The sequence below is a fragment of the Megascapheus bottae genome, chromosome 10, assembly GCF_031878675.1.
Source record: "Megascapheus bottae isolate mThoBot1 chromosome 10, mThoBot2.hap1, whole genome shotgun sequence".
NCBI lineage: Eukaryota > Metazoa > Chordata > Mammalia > Rodentia > Geomyidae > Megascapheus > Megascapheus bottae.
In genome coordinates, this window is record NC_143518.1 from 13,500,721 (window position 1) to 13,520,248 (window position 19,528).

The window sequence follows — 19,528 nt, forward strand, 5'->3', positions numbered from 1 at the left end:
ACGCATTTGAAAAAAAATTCACTCTTCATTTTCTCTTTTTATATTGGTTGAACGGTGATGTATAGAGGTGATGTTACAGTTATATAAGTGAGAAAATGAGGATGATTCTTGTCATATATTTTTACCCCCTCCCTTGTATTCTCCCTTTCTCCACTCCAATCTAGCCCCAGCTTCTTAGCCAATCTACCATACTCTCCCCTACCCGACTGCTAAAAGTCAGAAATAGCTAGGAGCCTTTGAAACCAACAGCGGGACCCACTGGAACAGAGGAGATAGGAAAATAACTGAACTAACCAAGTCATACAATCTCATTTTCTGCCCTGAACCCTTCTGTCTACCACATGTGTTCCCTCTACTATTTTTTTTTCTTGTTGCTCAGTCTCTGCCTTTTAAGACTTCTTTCAGATTTCATGCAGATACCTATATGTTTACCACCATGGAATAATTGCCACCTACTGCTTTCTCCCAGAAGGCCTCTAATGATGACATCCCTTGCCAACAAGAAGTAGCCAAAGAGAAACATTGCCCATTAATTATTTAAAAAAAAGCTTTTCTTTCTTTTTTGTTTTTTTTATTGTAATTAATAGAACGGTTCCATTATATTCACCAGATAGAAAGTGCATTACTTTACATTTTTATAGCTTCATCTTATATGGACTTACGTATCTAGATTTTGGGGGGCCAGTCCTTAGGGCATGAACTCTGGCCTTGGATACTGTCCCTGAGATCCATTTTGCCCAAGGATAATGCTCTACCACTTGAACCACAGTGTCATTTCTGGCTTTTTCTGTGATTAATTGGAGATAGTCTTCTTTAATTGGATTGAGAGTTCCATAGACTTTTCTGCCTGGACTGGCTTTGACCTGGGATCCCCAGACCTCAGCCTCCTGAGGATCTAGGATTATAGGCTTGAGCTACCAATGACTAGTGATAATTTAAAAAATAAAATAGAGGCATATGCAGGTCGGATTATGGAAGTTAGCATGGCTATGGCATTGGCTAAATTCTGGTAACGGTCTTTTTACTGACTGTCTCAAGGTGGCATAAGATGTCATGTGACAAAAGAGCGTATTATCAGTAGCGTTATGTCAGAGCTCCCCTAGGACCCAGAATTCCAAACCGTTTACCAATTCGTATAGAAACAAGGACATACTAAACCCACTAGTACAACGATGTTCATTGCAGCACTATTTACCATAGCAAAGATATGAACCAACCCAGATGCCCCTCAGTTTATGAGTGGATCAACAAGATGTGGTATTTATACACAATGGAATTCTCTGCTGCTGTCAGAAAGAATGGCATCCCCCAGTTTGTAAGGAAATGGAAAGACTTAGAAAAAATCATATAAAGTGAAATAAGACAGACTGAAAGGAACATCGGCTTAATGGTTTCCCTCATTTGTCATAAATAGTATAAACCTTTGACTCTCCTAGAAGAGCTTTACAATAGAGCAAAACCTAGGTACATAAGGCCATATAGGATGAGGTTAAATAAAAGGACCTCCAGGATATGGAAACAAGAGCCATATGATGTGTGATTATTGTTCTTAATGTACTATGTTATTTCTCATCTCTTTTGTTGTCCCTTGGTTATCTCATATTGTTACAGTATCCTACCATGTTATCTGGTATATTGTACATATGTTTGTTTATTTGAAATAGGATAGGGAAGGGGGAAAACAAGATGAGGGGTGGGGGGAGGGAAATGGGGACAAAACATGAGAAAGGGTATCAATATTTTTTGAAGTAATTTATCTTCTATCGGGAGAATATAATGTAACCCTTCTATTAATTGCAATTAGAAAAGAATATTAACAAAAATAAAAAAGCTTTATGTCAAAGAAAAATGTGAACTGTGTCAATAAAGAGTATTAACAATTTGGTTTTTGTAACATGTTAGTGGAATTACCCTTATAACACTAATTAAAAGAGGTACAATTCTTGTTCCTTTCATCCTGAGAGTATGTGTCTCACATATATGAATCAGAGACAGCAGTAAAGTGTAAAGTAGATAACAGAATTTGCAGGAGTCGGAGTCTGTCTGGGGTACCTGTGTTCAACATTTTTTTTTTTGCCAGTCCTGGGCTTGAGCTCAGGGTCTGAGCGCTGTCCTTGGACTTTCTCAAGGCTAGAGCTACACCACCTGAGCCTCAGCGCCACTTCTGGCTTTTTTTTTCTATGTATGTGGTACTGAGGAATTGAACCCAGGTCTTCGTGCATGCTAGGCAAGCACTCTACCACTAGGCCAAACTCCCAGCCCACCAGTGTTCAACTTTTTAAATATCTCTTTATTTACTTGAAAAAACCTAGATGCTGCACATTTTAGAAGTTTGTGCCACAAGAGCAAAGTACAATGAAGTCATTCGAGAAAAGAAGAGACAAGCCAGGCGTGGTGGCTCACACCTATGATCCTAGCTACTCAGGAGGCTGGGATGTGAGGAATGCAGTTCAAAGCTATGCCTTGCACTAAAGACGGTGAGACTCTTTATCAAGTGGGGCTGATGAGACTCTAGAGGTAGGGTGATAGCATTGAGCTGAAGAGTTCAGGGACAGCATATAGGCCCAGAGTTCATGCCCCATGGCCCACCCCCCCCCCAAAAAAAGAAATAGGAGACAAATTAAAGATTAACTATAGGCTGATTAAAGTTAATTCTACCTAAAATTAGTGCATATATATATATATATAAATATCTGACATGTTTAGCTAAAATTGGATTCTCAGTTGATTATTTAAAAAATAAAGTCTGAAATAAAAGATAACATGAAGCTGAAAATCAATTCTTTTAAAGTTGAGTACAAAAAATGGGTTTTGAAATACAGTAAGACACATGAAATGTATTAGAGAGGATATGACATCTAGAGGATGCCTGAAGGTCTCACACCTAATTTAGGAAATAAGAAGCAATAGAAGACAGTGGTAGGAGGAATAGCAAATTCTTTATGATTTTCTGTAAAACAGTACTTTGCAAAGTGTCAGTATTTATCAAAATCCAAAATTATTGTATGCTTCTCATATTAATGGTTGTACCATTTCTACTGTCAAAGCAATACATAATACCTAGTCACTAAAAAGTTTTCCAGAATAAGCCCCATAGGTATGATGGGTATGATGAAAAGCACTTGCTTTTGATTTTCTTTTTCACCAGAACAAGAAAATTGCATTTGATAAACATGATTCAAATATCAATTATATGATCTGGCTTATAGCTATGCAAATTATCAATATATCTGTGCAAGCAATCACCATCTCACAAAAATAATATAGATATGTTCTGATCAATAACATTTCACTTAAAAGACTCAATTTAATTTAGATTGAGTAAAAACAAGCATATTCATTTATAAAATTATAGTTCAAGACCCACAACTAATGGGAAGAGAAAGAGAGGGGAGGGGGGGCAGGGGGAGGGGGAGGGGCAGAAGGAGAGGGAGAGGGAGAGGGAGGGAAGAAGGAAGGAGGGAGGAAGGGAGAGAGGAAAGAAGGAAAGAAGGAAGGAAGGAAGGAAGGAAGGAAGAAAGGAAGGGAGGGAAGGGCCTCTAAAAAGGATCTATTATTAGGACTTCCCTTAGGAATGTTCCATCAGTTTCCACCAGCACCACTAAATTTCCATCGAGTTCTGAAACAGTTCTGTGACATTCAAGACACAATTATAGCAACCCCTACAGTATATATTCAGCACCAAAGCAAAATTAGCCTTTGTGACTTTATGAGCATAGAGAGTAAGCAAATTATTTACAAAAATCTCTTTTAGAAGAGCTCCTCTTTGATTTTTGAGAATAGCTTTAAAAGTTCTATTTCCATAGATTCACTTCTAATTTTAGAGAAGACAAAGAAACCACAGGTGCACAGCCTGGAGTGATAGCTAAATAAGCAGAGATGAAGGGTGCCTTGATATAAATGGAGATGCAAGACAGACTTTCTTCAGAAAGAGATGCAAAGTGATTTTTGTTAGTCTCACTACATTTTCTAATTATTTAAACAGAAAATAAAGCACATAGTCTTGAGTCTCGTTTTTCTACTCCTATAGTGATGCTACATACAAATTGCAGTCTGAAGAAAGATCACCCATTCCTGGAACTCCTTTTCCATTTCAGGAGCAAAAGATTTATGTACTGTCACTACGATAAGGACAACACCATCAAGAAGCACATGAGGGGGAAAATAACAGGAAACTTCTGGAAAGACAAGTTTGAAAATGTCATTTGTATTTCTCTGCCTGTTTTCTTTACGTTTCAATGAAAAGCAATACAGTAGATGGATATTTTAACTCATTTTTTCATTTTGGCAAATTATTATTCATATGTATCATAATCATATTACTCACATTGTACTGATTGCACTTGATGTGATGTGGGCTACAATCACTAGGGCTTAACCCTCCATATACTGAAACAAAATCTCATCGGAGAACCAAGGAAGTCTATACAAATATACACCATCAACACAGCTTCACATAGCCACATTTCCATGGCCACATTTTTCTATAACAAATAACATGAACTCAGCCACAGTATGATAACTGGCATTTTCTGGAGTAAAAGCTCAGGACCTAATTTCTGAAAATTATCAGGAAGTTACACAAACATAACAAAACATTTTCTCAGTTGACTAGGAAGTGCCTAAAGGGATCTAAGAACTTTGTTAGGACTTAACATTTCTTTCTCCAAAGCAAGAAATCTGTTCAATAATCTTTTCCTCTGGGTATTTATAATCATCCAGTGGTCTGAGAAGGTCAAAACTGAAACAGGAAGTTTTTTAGAGGAGATACCCACACTTTATTGACAAAGATGTGGTACTTTTTTGTCTCTAGAATAAATGTCTTTAAAATGGCAATATATTTTTGAGGGCAGGGTATTTTCCAGTGGGTTTATGATTATCATTCTTGCTACTAAGGTAAAGTTTAATCTCTCTCTAATGAATGACACAATAACTTATGACAAATAGCTTTCTTCACCTTGAGCCTTTTTTTCTTTCTTTGTATCTCAAGGAAATTAAATCCCTGCAGTCTGCAACTAGAAGGCTCCAGAAATTAAGAAATCAAACTTGGTGATTTAGTGTTTGATCATATTTTTAAAATGATTATTATCATTCATCACAATAATTAAAAACTATGTGCTATCAGTGAGAAATATTAATTCAAAGATTAAAGAAAAGTTAGAGGACTAGGGAATATGTAAACTTCAAAGGAAAATGTCTTGCAGAACTATTAATTAGTATTTTAAATTGAACTACTAGATGTAAATTATTATTGAATATGAGCTTTAGATTTAAGACTTCAATTTCGACAAGGACATATATATATGTGTATATATATATATATATATAATGTGAAATTTTACTTTGTGAAAACAATGAAAAGAATATTTAGGCAAGAAAGCTCATTATTACTTTATTCATTAAGATAGTATCCCAGTTGATCATGAAGAGGAAAGTATAGATGAGAAGTACTAAGCATACTTTGACTTCAATGATTTTTTAAAAGAGAAAGTTCAGGGTGAGTAGAAGATAAAATTTTAGCAGTAACTTAGCACAATTATACTTCAGAGGTTGACCTTTCTGATAATGTCTGCATAAGCAGTATAATATCTTATTCTAAGAGCAGCTCATTTTAAATGTCTTCTGAAGCTTCGATCCATAAATTCTAAAACTTCATATATTCAGGAAAGAAATAAAATCTTCATGGATGAATTTAGATTAATAATGAACTTCTCCACCAGCAAAAATAATATACAAAATGTATGTTTAACTTAGACATCTTATGTTTTGAAAGAAACATCTAGAAACTTGAAACTAAATGGAAAGTTTTAAATAAAGTTTCAAAGCAGTATGGTGCTCACTGTTCATATTCTCTTTAAGGAAAAAAAAAACATTTCAACTGTCAGAGTTACAGTCATTTACTTTATGGAATGCTTTCCTCTGAGATGTTTCATTTGGAGTTTTCCATTCAATTTCATCGTTACCTCTATATTGCTGAATATCACTGTATAAAAATTCAAACTTGATTGGATTTTTACAATTACAAATGAAACTGTCCAAGTAGTATGCAATGTTGATCCTTCATTATTGATTGAATTAAGCATTTTTATCAAAGTATATGCAAAATTGGGGGTTGTGCATTAATCAAATGGTAAAATATTAAGTTTAGCACTTGGATGATAATTTCCCCTGCTTTTTAATTTTTAATGCTTATATATACTTCTTAGTGAATAACATGTTAAATAAATGTACACAAGTATCAATAAAAGATGTTTTCCACATTCTTGGGCAAATATAGCTCACATATCTAGGGAGCATATTGCAGGCCACAGAACTGCTTAGTACATAGTATATACCCATTTGCTTAAGTAAAGTATTCTGAATCTGGACTCATGAACTATAAGCAATGTAACCTAACTAAAGACATTTATATATTTGTGTGTGATTACCAGGTAGAAATTATTATTAAATCAAGTTGAAACTTATGCTATTAAAAATAATACATTTATACTTTAAGAAAAATAAATACGAGCTAAGGAAATAAGAACCAGAGAACATGGACGGGGAGTTTGGCCTAGTGGTAGAGTGCTTGCCTAGAATGCATGAAGACCCGGGTTCGATTCCTCGGTACCACATACATAGAAAAAAAGCCAGAAGTAGTGCTGAGGCTCAAGTGGGAGAGTGCTAGCCTTGAGAAAGTCCAAGGACAGTGCTCAGACCCTGAGCTCAAGCCCAGGACTGGCAAAAAAGAACCAGGGAACAATATTTGATATATAACAGATAATGAAAAATAAGTTAGTATAGTGGTGAGAAGATGGAAATAGCTGTTACAAAATAGTGTTTCTCTTGAATTGTGTACCACAGAATGATACTCTGATGTCTGTTCAAACTCTGTTGCCTGTACTGATGGTAATTAGAGCTCTGGAATATGTGTTTTACTTTGATACAGGAGCATATGCCCATGCAAAAGTAACAAGTTCTGTTTCTATAAGCATCATATGCAGAGGATTCACCAATTCATGTTGCAGTCCCTATTCTACTTGAGAAGTGTTGCAATCTTTAGATTTTTGCATAACTGAATGAAAGTTTCAGATATACAAGTTTACAATTTCCCCACAGAAGTTTCTTTCATTGAAATTAAGTGTACATGCATGGATTCCTTACCAGTTATTGATGGTTTAAATGCTTCCTGTATAACCGATTCTCATATAACCAATTTCATAGTCTAACCAATTTCTCAGGAAGATCTTTCAAGGGAAATCCGAGGTTTTAACTTCCAGAAATACAAAAGAAAAACCAAAACAATTAAAATAATGCAGCTGAGATCTAAAGAATTATTCTTGGAGTTATGGGTATAATTCTGCGGTATAGTACATCATTAGCATGAGCGAAGACAAGGCTTGATCTCCAGTACCTGAGAGGAATTATTATACCTGAAAATAATTTGGGGACATTTTACTATTTAAATGTTTTCCTATTGAAATGTTCTACATGATTCTATAATTCTGCAAATCCTTGAATAACCACCTTTTCTACTTTATTGGTTATGTGCAACCATGGGCTTTAATGTTGATGAGAAGCATGGAGTTATATCCTGAAGGGTATTGGTATACTGAAATCTAGGTCAGATAACATCTGCATTTGGCAAGTGTAAGATTCATCATTACTCAGCCATCAGGAGTTTTAAGATGGGAATAAATAAATACCCGTCTTATTTCATAAACTTTTATAAATATGACATTTGCTTACAATGAGAAATATAGATCAATATTATTATTAGAAGACTTTTGTGCATGTGGGAAATTCAGTTAAAGTCAATAATCTGCCATCTTTCAAAAACCACATAACGTCTTTCATGTGTTGATGGCACTCAATATATAAACCTAACATGGAAATGAATAGGTATATTCCCTTCTTGACAAAAGAGGCTAATGGAACTTACCCAACTAAAACTTTTCACATTAAATTGAAATTATACCTCTAAATCTTAGAAGTAGTGAAAGCTAGGCATATCTCTTCTATGTTAAAACACTGCAAAAATATTGGCCAAAGCCAAGATTTATAAGATGTCATTGAAAGCATTCACTCTAACAATAAAGAAGACAGCAGGGTGGTAAAATGATGGTTAGGAATCATCATAAATCACATAACTCTGTAATAACTACACAGCAGTTAGATTCCTCCTTACCACTTTGTACATCACAACCCATCTTCTATATTTTAAGTGAATAGTTGTTCTTCATAGTCATAGGAACTCAGTGTTGAGCTTTGGAAGTCCTAAGGGGGGAAAAAAAGATTTATTACCAAAGAAGCATAGTACATTGGGGTAAATATATTTTTTAAGTTGTAGACAAGATTCATATCTTGATGGTACATCATCTCAAAATTAAAAGAAGTAGAAATAGATCATGAGAAATACAGTTATTGCTAGGACAAACTAACAGTTTTGTCTAAACATGTTCTTGCTAATCTAAACTTTGAAAATTGTCAGTGAAGTTACCTTCAATAACTATTGTATTTTTTTAATTACAGAAAGAACCATAAAGCATCCTACAATGATAAAACTATTTCTCTGAAAGTAGAATGTCACATCTTATTCCACATCGTTGGCCTTTATTGAACATCAATTACAGATCTCAAAACTTTAAATAAAATGAAGATAACTTCAGGAAAAACATTTTTAAAAGAACCCTTTATATACAATTAACCAGCAAAAAAAAAAGGCAAAAGTGGAGGTGTAGCTTAAGTGGGTGACTTTCAGAGTTGGGTGAAAAAAGCTTAGTAAAAATCAGAGGACATGAGTTCAAGTCCCAGTAGACTCACCTAAAACAATAACAGCAACAAAAAATGAGATTAAAAAACTATTAGTCCTTTAAATTCTGCATCTACTGTCACGTCTATGAAAAGAAGCATACACTGAATAAAGGCTAAGGGAATGTATGTTCAGAGTTTATAATTCTTCTGCAAGCTAAGGGACACCACAGCTCCATGTTGGCCAACAGAAACTGAAATGACATAGATTCTCTGGAAGCCTTCAGAAGGAATTAACCCTGGTGAAGTGTTGATTTCCACATTTTCTCCTCAAGAAATGAGATAATCATTTGTCACTTTTAAACCATCCAATTAAGAGTGGTTTGACGCAGCTCTATTGAAATAATCATTAACTCAAAGGTGTATTTAGAATCAGTCTCGAACTATTGCCTCCTAGAAGCGAATGGGTATCTAGCCAACAATATGCAATGGCCATGTGCATGTCATGAAATTTCCTTGTTTTTATAGAGTAACAACAGGTATTCATGAGAAAGAATTCAGGAGGAGAATGATATTTAAATATATTCATAGTCAGTTAGATTAAAGAAGAAACATGTTATAAAACTAGCCTTCATTTCATTGGGCTGAAGTATCTAACATACCTCATTATCAAATCTTTTAACTCATCCAGGGGTATGATACAATGAATACTGGAATGTAGACTTAAAAATTAAGTTATCGTTATTGATATGACAATGGATTTTGTGTTTCTTTTTTTAATAGCAAAATCAATCCTGTTTTTTTTAATTCTCTGTTATTATCTTGTGAATTTGCTATAAATCTGAATCCAGAATGAAATAACAAATGAATTGTAGAATAGATTGAGCATTATATAACAATACATGTATAACTCTATGTAAACATACATATATATGATATTTTACTTAATTCATTCTAATAAGTATATTTTATTTTTACCTAATAGAAAGCTATGCATAGGGACAGTTGTTTAATAGCTGTTATTTTTATATGTGAAAGCACTAATGAACAAAAATAGCTAAAGCCAACATAGGTTCACTTACAGGGCCTTGGATATTTTGGCAGGGAAAATATTTTACAATTATTATTGTGTAAATAAATATGATATTTCTTCAATCAAATATATTTCATATTATTCCTCAAGTCAACAGATAATTTTTAATGTTTACAAAGAAAATATAGTCAGCCTAAAGGTTAATATGTGTTTGTGCATGTGTGTGTATGTTTGTGTGTGTGTGTTTGTCAGAAAAAGTGAGAGAATGGACTTTAAGACTTGAGTAATTACTTGATTTATATGTTGTATCTATCCAAAGTAATGAAGGAAGAAAGAAAAATTTAGAATTAATTGAGACAAAAGCTGCCATTATTCATAGAAGACATAAATTCTTGTATAAAATAACCAAAACCCGCATAGGTGAATAATGTTATAATATGTATGCATTATTATGGTAGTTAAAGGCAATATGGCAGAAATATATATTTATATGTATATATTCAATTCAAGAATCATTTCAATTATCTTTTGCTGTAAAGGAATTTAGTGACATTGGTCACTAAGTGCTGTATTCACAGACTGCTTTGTTGAATGGCAATTTCTTGGTACAACTACTTACTTGGTAGAAATATTAAAACAAATAGTAACTAACCATTCATTTTTTTGGTTTCCCAAAGCAAGGAATTTTATATTCTACTGCCTTGGCTAGTTAGATATACATTGTATAAACATGAGCACAAAACTTTTCAGAATAATTGTCTTTGAAATATATATGGTACCTGTGTATGTCTCATTGGCTCTCCTTTATAACTGTAGTAATACTATTACCAGGTAAGTATTATGCTCACTGACTGTGAATCTTATTTGTCTTTATCCTGATATCTAACATTAAAATCTCCTAGAACTACTTCAGGTAACATCTTTGAAGTGATTAATTACTAAACCTATATTTCAGACTATATCTCAAAGGATATTTTTAACCTACAATAGTAAAAAATAGTAATGTGTAGATAAATGGGAAGTTTTTCAACTTACAAATATCATTAGAATCCACTGAAATGTTTAAATTCTCATTGAAAACTTTATAAATTTTTGATAATAGATATTTCTGAATTATAGAATCATCTGTACTCATGATGATTAAATTGTCCCAGTATCCTTTACACATAATTTGTTAAATATTCAGTGTCATTGCTAAAATTTGAAAGTAGAAATGAAGCACAAGAAAAAAATCTTAAGGGATATCAATGTTCCAGAAGTAATGCACCAACTACCTGACAAATGTTATCGCTCATCTCTTTTGCTATCCCTTGGTTATCTCATATTGTTACAGTATTTCATCTTGCTATCTGATATATTGCATAAATCTGTATTTGGTTATTTGAAATCAGAAAGAGAAGGGGGGAAGACAAAATGAGGTGTGGGGGTAAGCGGAGGGAAGTTGTGACCAGAACATGAGAAAGGGTGCCAATGTTTGTGAAGCAATGCACCCTCTATCTGGTGAATGTAATATAACCCTTCTATTAATTACAGTAAAAATTATATGAAAAATTAAAAAAAATAAAATAGCAAAAGAAAACATATCTTTCCTTAAATGGTCTTAATAATAAAAATTTATAATATGCGTACACATACATGCACATATTTGATTATATACAATTTATGTTGTGTCTGCTTTCATGCTATAGTTATACTATTTGCAAATATTTACATATTTTGTTTGTAAATATTTATTCTTACATTATCATTTATTATTTTATTTCCATTTTTATTGTCTGGGTTAAGTACAGAGGATTACACTTACATTCATCAGGTAAGTGCATGTATTATTTCTTGCATATTGATACCCCTTCTCATGTTCTTGTTCCCCTTTATCTTCCTCCACCCTCAGTCATCTTGTTTTTCCCCTTCCCTTCATTATTTCAAATAAATACATGTATATACAGTATACCAGATAACAAAGTCAGATGCAGTAAAAATATAAGGTTAACTAAAGGACATAAGAGAAGAGAAATAACTTCACATAGTGCATTAAGAACAGCAATCACAAAGATAAACCTCTTGTTTCCATAACCTAGAGTTCATTTTGTTTATGATCATCCTGTATGACCATGTGTATGTATCTTTTGAGCTATTGTGATCCTCTGCCAGAAGAATCTTAGATGTATACTAATCATTACAAATAAGGGAAACCATGGACCCTACGCTCCCTTGGGTCTGGCTTACTTCACTTAATATAACTTTTTCCAAATCTTCCCAAACCCTTACAAATGGGGCATTGTCAGTCTTTTTATGGCAACATGGAATTCCATTGTGTATAAATATCATGTCTTCTTGATCCAGTCACCTACTGAGGAACATCTGAGTTGGTTCTGTATCTTCTTACGAGTAGCTTTAGTATGGCCCTGTTTTTGGACATTTGGGTAAATGCCAAGAAGTGGGATAGCTGGGTCTTAGGGGACTTCTTTGTTTAGCCTTTTGAGGAAACTCCATACTATTTGATCACAGTGTATAATTTTTTGATGAAATTTTGAAGCCGAAAGTCAATATTTTGTTGAGAAGTTGAGAAGTATTATATAACCTGTAAACTTTTATTTATCGTTGGTCTATTAGATTATGTGCCATGTTAGCTTTTAGTGTTTCCAAAATCTACTTGATTCTTCTTCTTATTATTATTGATATTTACATAATTGAGGATTAAAACCAGAGATTTGAGAATACTGTCAGCAACTTACCTCTCAGTTACTGACCTAATCCACACCATGTATTCTTTGTAGAATTAAGATCATTTCTAAGATAATGTGAGATTTTTGAAATTACTATTTGTACAAGTCCAAAATAGCTTTAAAGAAAAAAATATACAGGAAAAGTTCTTAGAGTTTCTATCTGATTTTATGTATGAAAATAAATTTCATACCATAGGAAAAAAAGAAGTATCTTCTAACTCACTTTTTGGACATAAAAATTCAGTCACTGATAATTCATTAGGAATGAAGCTTTGGTTAAATGGAGCCATCCGTTGTTAATAGCCTGTAGTGCAATAAGACTCACTGTGAGCAGGTGATGATTACAGTATTTAGCACTTCTGGAGAATAAAAAGTATAGTCACTGTAATGATTCTAAAAATTGCTTCATAAGTGTCACACTGTTAATTACAGTTCAAAGAATTAGCATCTGGTTGAAGTTATAGGTGTAGCTTTGAGGAAGTGGTATTACAGGAAATGCATTTAAAGAACCTTTAATCACAACATAAAGTGTTCTGCTCCTGGCTCTGAGAACTCTTCTATTGAAAGCTACACCTGGTGTTTACTAAAAGTAGTAAAGTAATATAAAAAATTTACACTGAATTTTCCTCTGCGGAACAGAAATAACAGTATTAGTATAATGAATTAATACTATAGTCTCTCAAAGAAGTTAATATTTTAGGGCTCAATGAATTTTTGAAGAATTGGAAAAAATAGCTATGTATCTGTGTTAAAATAGTTGTGTCTACGTTTCTAGTCAATATGTATTAGTAAACTTCGTTGAGAATATAAATGATATGAATTTGAGGTCAGGGAAGGGAGGATGAAAATGAGGGAGAAGAAAAGAGAGGATGACATTGACAAAGAAGCATTGTACTCATAAATTGTCTTATAGAATTGTTAACCTTTGTACAACTATTTTAAAATAACCAATTACCAGTAAAATTTAAATGGCATTAACTTATTTATGCTGCATAAATTGTTTACAAAGGAACATTGTAAGATGGAACAGTGGTCACTGCTGTAATTCTAGCTAATTGAGGTGAAAAGGTAAAAATTGGGTGATCTTGGTTTGAGGGCAAGACAGATTTGAAAAAAAAAAAAATATATATATATATATTGCTATGGTTCTACCTTCATCAGTAACTAGACATGTTGCATGTGTCTTTTTTACCAGTGACAAGAAGAAGCATGGTGGTGGATGTTGGTGTGTATGTATCTTCCAAGATACGGGGAAAATATATATTTGCATGTGTTGGAGCCTTCTTTGTCATCCTAGACACATGAAGAAGCATAAATAGGAATACTGAAGTGCAGGGAGGCCAATCATAAAGCAAGAACCAATCTTAAATATAAAGAACATAAAAATAGATGGTTGAATAGCTCTAGTGTGAACCATCTGCCCAGCAAACATGAGGCTCTGAGTGAAAAGCTCAGGACAGCTAAAGAAGGAAAATAGCATTGTCAAAACACTTTATGTATGATCATTCACTCACACAAAGAGATATTATTAGCTTATTTTGATTGTACAGGAATTGCTTTCTTTTCTTGATCTTGATATTAGTGTTCGTATTAAGTAAAGGAGATTAATTCTGTAACATACCGATAGATTTTTCTATTACACACAATGGATCACTAGATGTATTGTGTAAAGTTATGAGGCATTATCCCCTGAAATGATTGGGCAATAGGCTAGCATTTAAGAAAAGTAATAGAAACGATATAATGACCACACTGCTACATGCAAACAGGATAACTAGTTTCTCAGAAGGCTAAGAACTGGGAATCAAAGTTTAAAACCAACCCATGTGGGAAAGATCTTGAGACTCTATTCTCAAATTGACCAATAAAATTGCAGGAGTAGAGATGGGACTTAAGTGGTATACCACCAGCCTTGTGTTAAAAAGTTAAGGGACAGTACCTAGACCCTGAATTTAACCCACAGTACTACAAAAAAATTATTTTACTACTGAATTCAAGGATAATACCATAAAACTGTCCTTTGAAAGTAATATGAATCATTATTTTCTGAAGATCAAAGTAAGAGCAAATTTGCAGTCAGTGAAAAGTAGACCTCACTCATCTGTAAGCCATGTAATCTAAAACTCTACTATTTTTATGTTATTTTATTTTTTAGGTATTGAATGCAGGCTTGAATTTAGGGTCTTATGTTCTTTTTTTTCATTTTAAATAAGAAGTTTATTTAAACAACAAGATGCTTGACTTAAAGGGAAAACTCTCTGCTTAAAGACAGATTTGCCCTACATATAACAGCTATGTACAAAAATGTCATAAAATTGTCTTGGTTTTACAATGATAAATGAAAACATTAAAATTCTCCAATGAAACAAAATATGCAAGGATTTTTCTTGTTTTTTTTTCATTTTTTCTTTGTTAAAACAGTGAGAGTGAAATAACTTACCGAAATATAAAAAATAAAAGCTGAATGAGCATGCCTCTAATGGCGAAGGGGGATATTTTCACAGAACCAGTATTTTTCCCCATCCCATCTCCATTCGATGACAATCAAAATTTACCATTAGCCATTTAGTAAAAAAAAGAAACAATAAAAGCAATATGTTTGTGCACATACACCAGTAACTTTATAAAGGAATGGTGAAGGGGAAAATGAAAGAGTAGAGAAAACTATCCTGCAGTGGTCAGGATGAGCAGTTTTTAAATTAAGAATGTATTCTTGGTCTATAAGAACAAAGAATTTTGTCCTTAATGTACTATGTTATCTCTCATCTCTTTTGCTGTCCCTTGGTTATCTCATATTGTTGCAGTATTTTACTTTGTTATCTGATATGTTTTATATGTGCTTAATTAGTTATTTGAAATAGGGTAGGGAAGGGGGAAAACAAGATGAGCGGTGGGGGTGGGGTGAGGGAAATGGGGACCAAGACATGAAAAAGGGTATCAATGTTTGTGAAGTAATGCACCTTCTATCTGGTGAATATAATGTAACCCTTCTATTAATTAAAATAAAAATATATGAAAAAAAACAAAGTTCTGGAGCAAAGTAGCAGGTTCCCAATTTTAGTAGACACCTCTTGTCTGCTGCTGGAACACATCAATTGTATCTTCATCCTCCATTTCCAACTGTGCAGGTGTGTCTGTTTCATTGATTAGCTGCCCATCAAATTGGAATCTGATCTGCCTCTTCGAAAAACCTAGTCTTTCACAATAGACTTTCATTTGTTTGCTAAGTGCTGTGTGCCTCTTAATCTTAAATTGCATCACATAACCATCCTGCCCCACCACCTTTAAATTAATATAATTATTGTTCTCAATCTTGACTCCTTCCCTAGGCTTTTCATCTCAGCACCGAGTCTCCTCAGATATTGCTTCACAAAAGAGGTCCCTGACCCACACCTAAGGAGCACACAGGCAAGCACCCGTGAGCTTTATGTTCTTGTAGAACTATTTACTCAAGCCTGGTGCTCTAGCATTTGATTTGCAAGCACTTTGATATCTCCAATTTTTATCTCCCCCTTTGAGATGTGAGTACTCCTTGCTCTAGTAAGTTGTGTAGCTCAGGAATTAATTTCTTAGTTGTCTGATAGTCATCATTGTGTGTGTGTGTGTGTGTGTGTGTGTGTGTGTGTTGTCCCTTAGCTTTTTCCCCTCAAGGCTAGCAATCAACCATTTAAGTTTTGTACTGAATTAAGCAGAGGTAAGGGTTTCAAAACCTTTTCAGCTGGGTTGGTTTTGAAAGAAGATCCTCAGATCTCTGTGCCCTTAGCAATAAGATTACCTGAATCAGCCTCAGCAGATAGTCACTTCTGTGAAGTATAATTAAGTGAAACAAGTCCTTATATGCCAGTCCTTTCACAGAGTAGGAACCAGACTTTCCAAACTTCTGGTTACTAAACAGAAAAATTCTTATAACAATAAATAACCCACCCTTTTTTCCATATATTTTATTGTAATTAATAGAAGGGTTATATTATATTCACCAGATAGAAGGTGCATTACTTCACATACATTGATACCCTTTCTCGGGTCTTGGTCCCCATTTCCCTCCCCCAAGCCCCACCCCTGATCTTGTTTTCCCCTCTTCCCTATCCAATTTCAAATAACCAAATAAACATCTATGCAATATATCAGATAGCAAGGTGAAATACTATGACAATATGAGATAACAAAGGGACAGAAAAAGAGATGAGAGATAACATAGTACAATCATTCATTATATGGCTTTTGTTTCTATATCCTGGAGGTCCTTTCATTTAGCATCATACTATATGGCCTTATGTATCTAGGTTTTGTTCTATTGTAAATCTCTGCTAGGAGAGCCTAAGGTTTCTACTGAATATGACAAATGAGGGAAACCATTGAGCCTATGTTCCTTTGAGTCTGGCTTACTTCACTTAATATGATTTTTTTCTAAGACTTTCCATTTCCTTACAAATGGGGAGATGTCGTTCTTTCTGACAGCAGCATAGAATTCCATTGTGTATAAATACCACATTTTGTTGATCCACTCATCCACTTAGGGGCATCTGGATTGGTTCCATATCTTTGCTATGGTAAATAGTGCTGCAGTGAACATCACTGTGCTAATGACTTTCATATGTCCTTGTTTCTGGACAATTGGATAAATGCCAAGTAGTGGAATTGCTATAACCTACGCTTTATCTGACCCACCAGTTCAAAATATTCATGTCTTTAATTTCAATGTGATTAGATTCAGGCTTTCTCTCACATTGCAAAAATTCTGAATCACTAGGAAATACACTTGAATGAGGACTTCACAAAAATCTCTGATCAGTATACATGCAAAAGTGAAAAAACCTCTAAAATATTTCTAATTAATCTAATTATTCAATAATCATAGAAAAATTACCAATCTAACAAGCACTAATTAATAAACCCAAACAGTGAATATTATTACATTAATATACTATTTAATATATGTTAATATTGAATAGCAATGTTCCTTTGTAGTATACACATATGTGTTTATGTAGCTGTTTGTGTGGAATATATGTATATATACTGAATATAAAAACATATGTGTAGTATATATGTGTCTATGCACATACATAAAAATATGTATTTCACATACATGTATGCATTTGTATCTCTATATATGTGTATATATAAATAATTGTGGTATCTTTCAAAAAGACAACATTTGTATTACAAATAGTTTACATTCTGTAATATTAAAGATATATAATTGTCATAATTTCTGGCAAAACAACATTTTAAATGTCTGGAATAAATATATGCATTCCTATAATTTTCTTTAAATATAACAAATATGATTTGTTATAGCATCAAATTTTAATACATTCTTTAGTTAATAGCACATTAAATTATTTTGAGAATACGAATATTGCTTTGCCTTTTGAGATACTGTGTAATAATCATAGTTAAAATTACCTTTAAAAATTAAATAATGTAGCCTGGAATGATAGTGCACACTAAAGATCCAGCAGGTGGCAGAGAAAGAAGATAGTTTTAAGCCAAACTGGGCTAACTAGCAATTGTAGATCATGTTTCCCTACATAATGATACTATGATTCAAAACTTGAAAATAAGTGTGCATGAGTGTAGTATTATTCTTATCCATGTTTAAACTGAGATTTTAGCCAATTGTAACCTTAAAAGTCTGTGTTATGTGTGTTTTTTCTTCTTGTACATGCACCTTCCTTGGGGCTTGTATTCAGTTTCTAAGATTGGTTTGCTAAAGGCTAGTATTGTACCCTTTGAACCACACTCCTGAGTAATTGGTGATAATCTGGTGATTAATTGGAGATAAGAGTCACAAGAATTTCCCTGTAAAAGATGGTTTGGAACCAGGACTTGGAGAGCTCAGCTTCCTAAGTAAACGATTGATTCCAAGAGAAGCACAGTAGATGATGAGGATTCAATGTTCAAATTAAATAGTTTGATAGTGATAAAGCCCAGTAAAGAATTTTAAAATTTCTTTATGCCACATATCATAAAATCTCATGCTACTTTCATATAGATAAGCTGTTTTCAATGTAAATATATGTTACATTTTATAATATATTAAGGATATATATACATACACGTATATATACCTATAACCTATATCAACCAATCTACCTACCTATCTGTCTGTCTGAATATTTAGAAAAACAAAATGGAAAAATTAGGTAGTTTGGGCAGATGAAACTTGTTAATCAATTCTATGGAAATAATTACTGTGACTTAAATTTCTTCAAGCAATATTTGACAAGTTTAAAACATCTGATAAAAACTAAACATAAATTTAATAAATTAAGCACATATAAAAATATATAAGTAATAAATGAAATATGTAGCTGTTGATATTGTTTTTAATGCTCAAAGCAAATATCTCACCATTTGCATTCTCGAAAAAAACAAACACATCCTTTGTGAACCAGAACTGTTATTTCCTCTTTGTAGATATATGTAGAATAGCTGATGTAAATGTTGGAAGTTTGCAGACAGAATTATTAGCTTTCTCATGATATTTTGTTTAACCTGGAAGATGAGACCTAAGAGACTGGCAAGCAATTGAAAATTATAAAATATTTTATTCTTATAAAATGTAATATTTAGCAGATGTTATTTTTGTACATAAAAGTACTACCTTAAGAAATATATGGATGTTGGTACTTGTAATATTGATAATAAAAACAAGTAATAACTACATATATGTCTTGGGGATGTACATTGACTTGTACTTAGTCATAAAGAAAATCAATCAATTATTGCACATAACTTTTAAGTTCCATTGGGAAAAAGGCTAATTTCTCAAAAACTGATAAAGTCTCCAAGTGGTTATGATTTTAATAATGACTAGAATACACCATAGACTAATTAGAGTCCTGATGGCTTATAATAATAAATCATACTACCACAACCATTCACCTTACAAATTTTCCTGGTTATAATTCTGTGTGAAAGAGAAATTTTACTGTCTGATACAAGGTAATTATTTTACTCTCTTGCAAAATGAGCATTAATTATAGCATTAGAGTAATGACAAATAGAGAAAAGACAACAAGAACAATTAAGA

The 19,528-nt window shown here is 33.1% G+C and overlaps 1 pseudogene; it reads right to left on the reverse strand.

Annotated features, from left to right (window-relative positions):
- Positions 1 to 15,482: 15,482 nt before the first annotated feature.
- LOC150057616 (small ubiquitin-related modifier 2 pseudogene) overlaps positions 15,483 to 19,528 on the reverse strand; it is a 94,446-nt pseudogene continuing 90,400 nt past the window's right edge.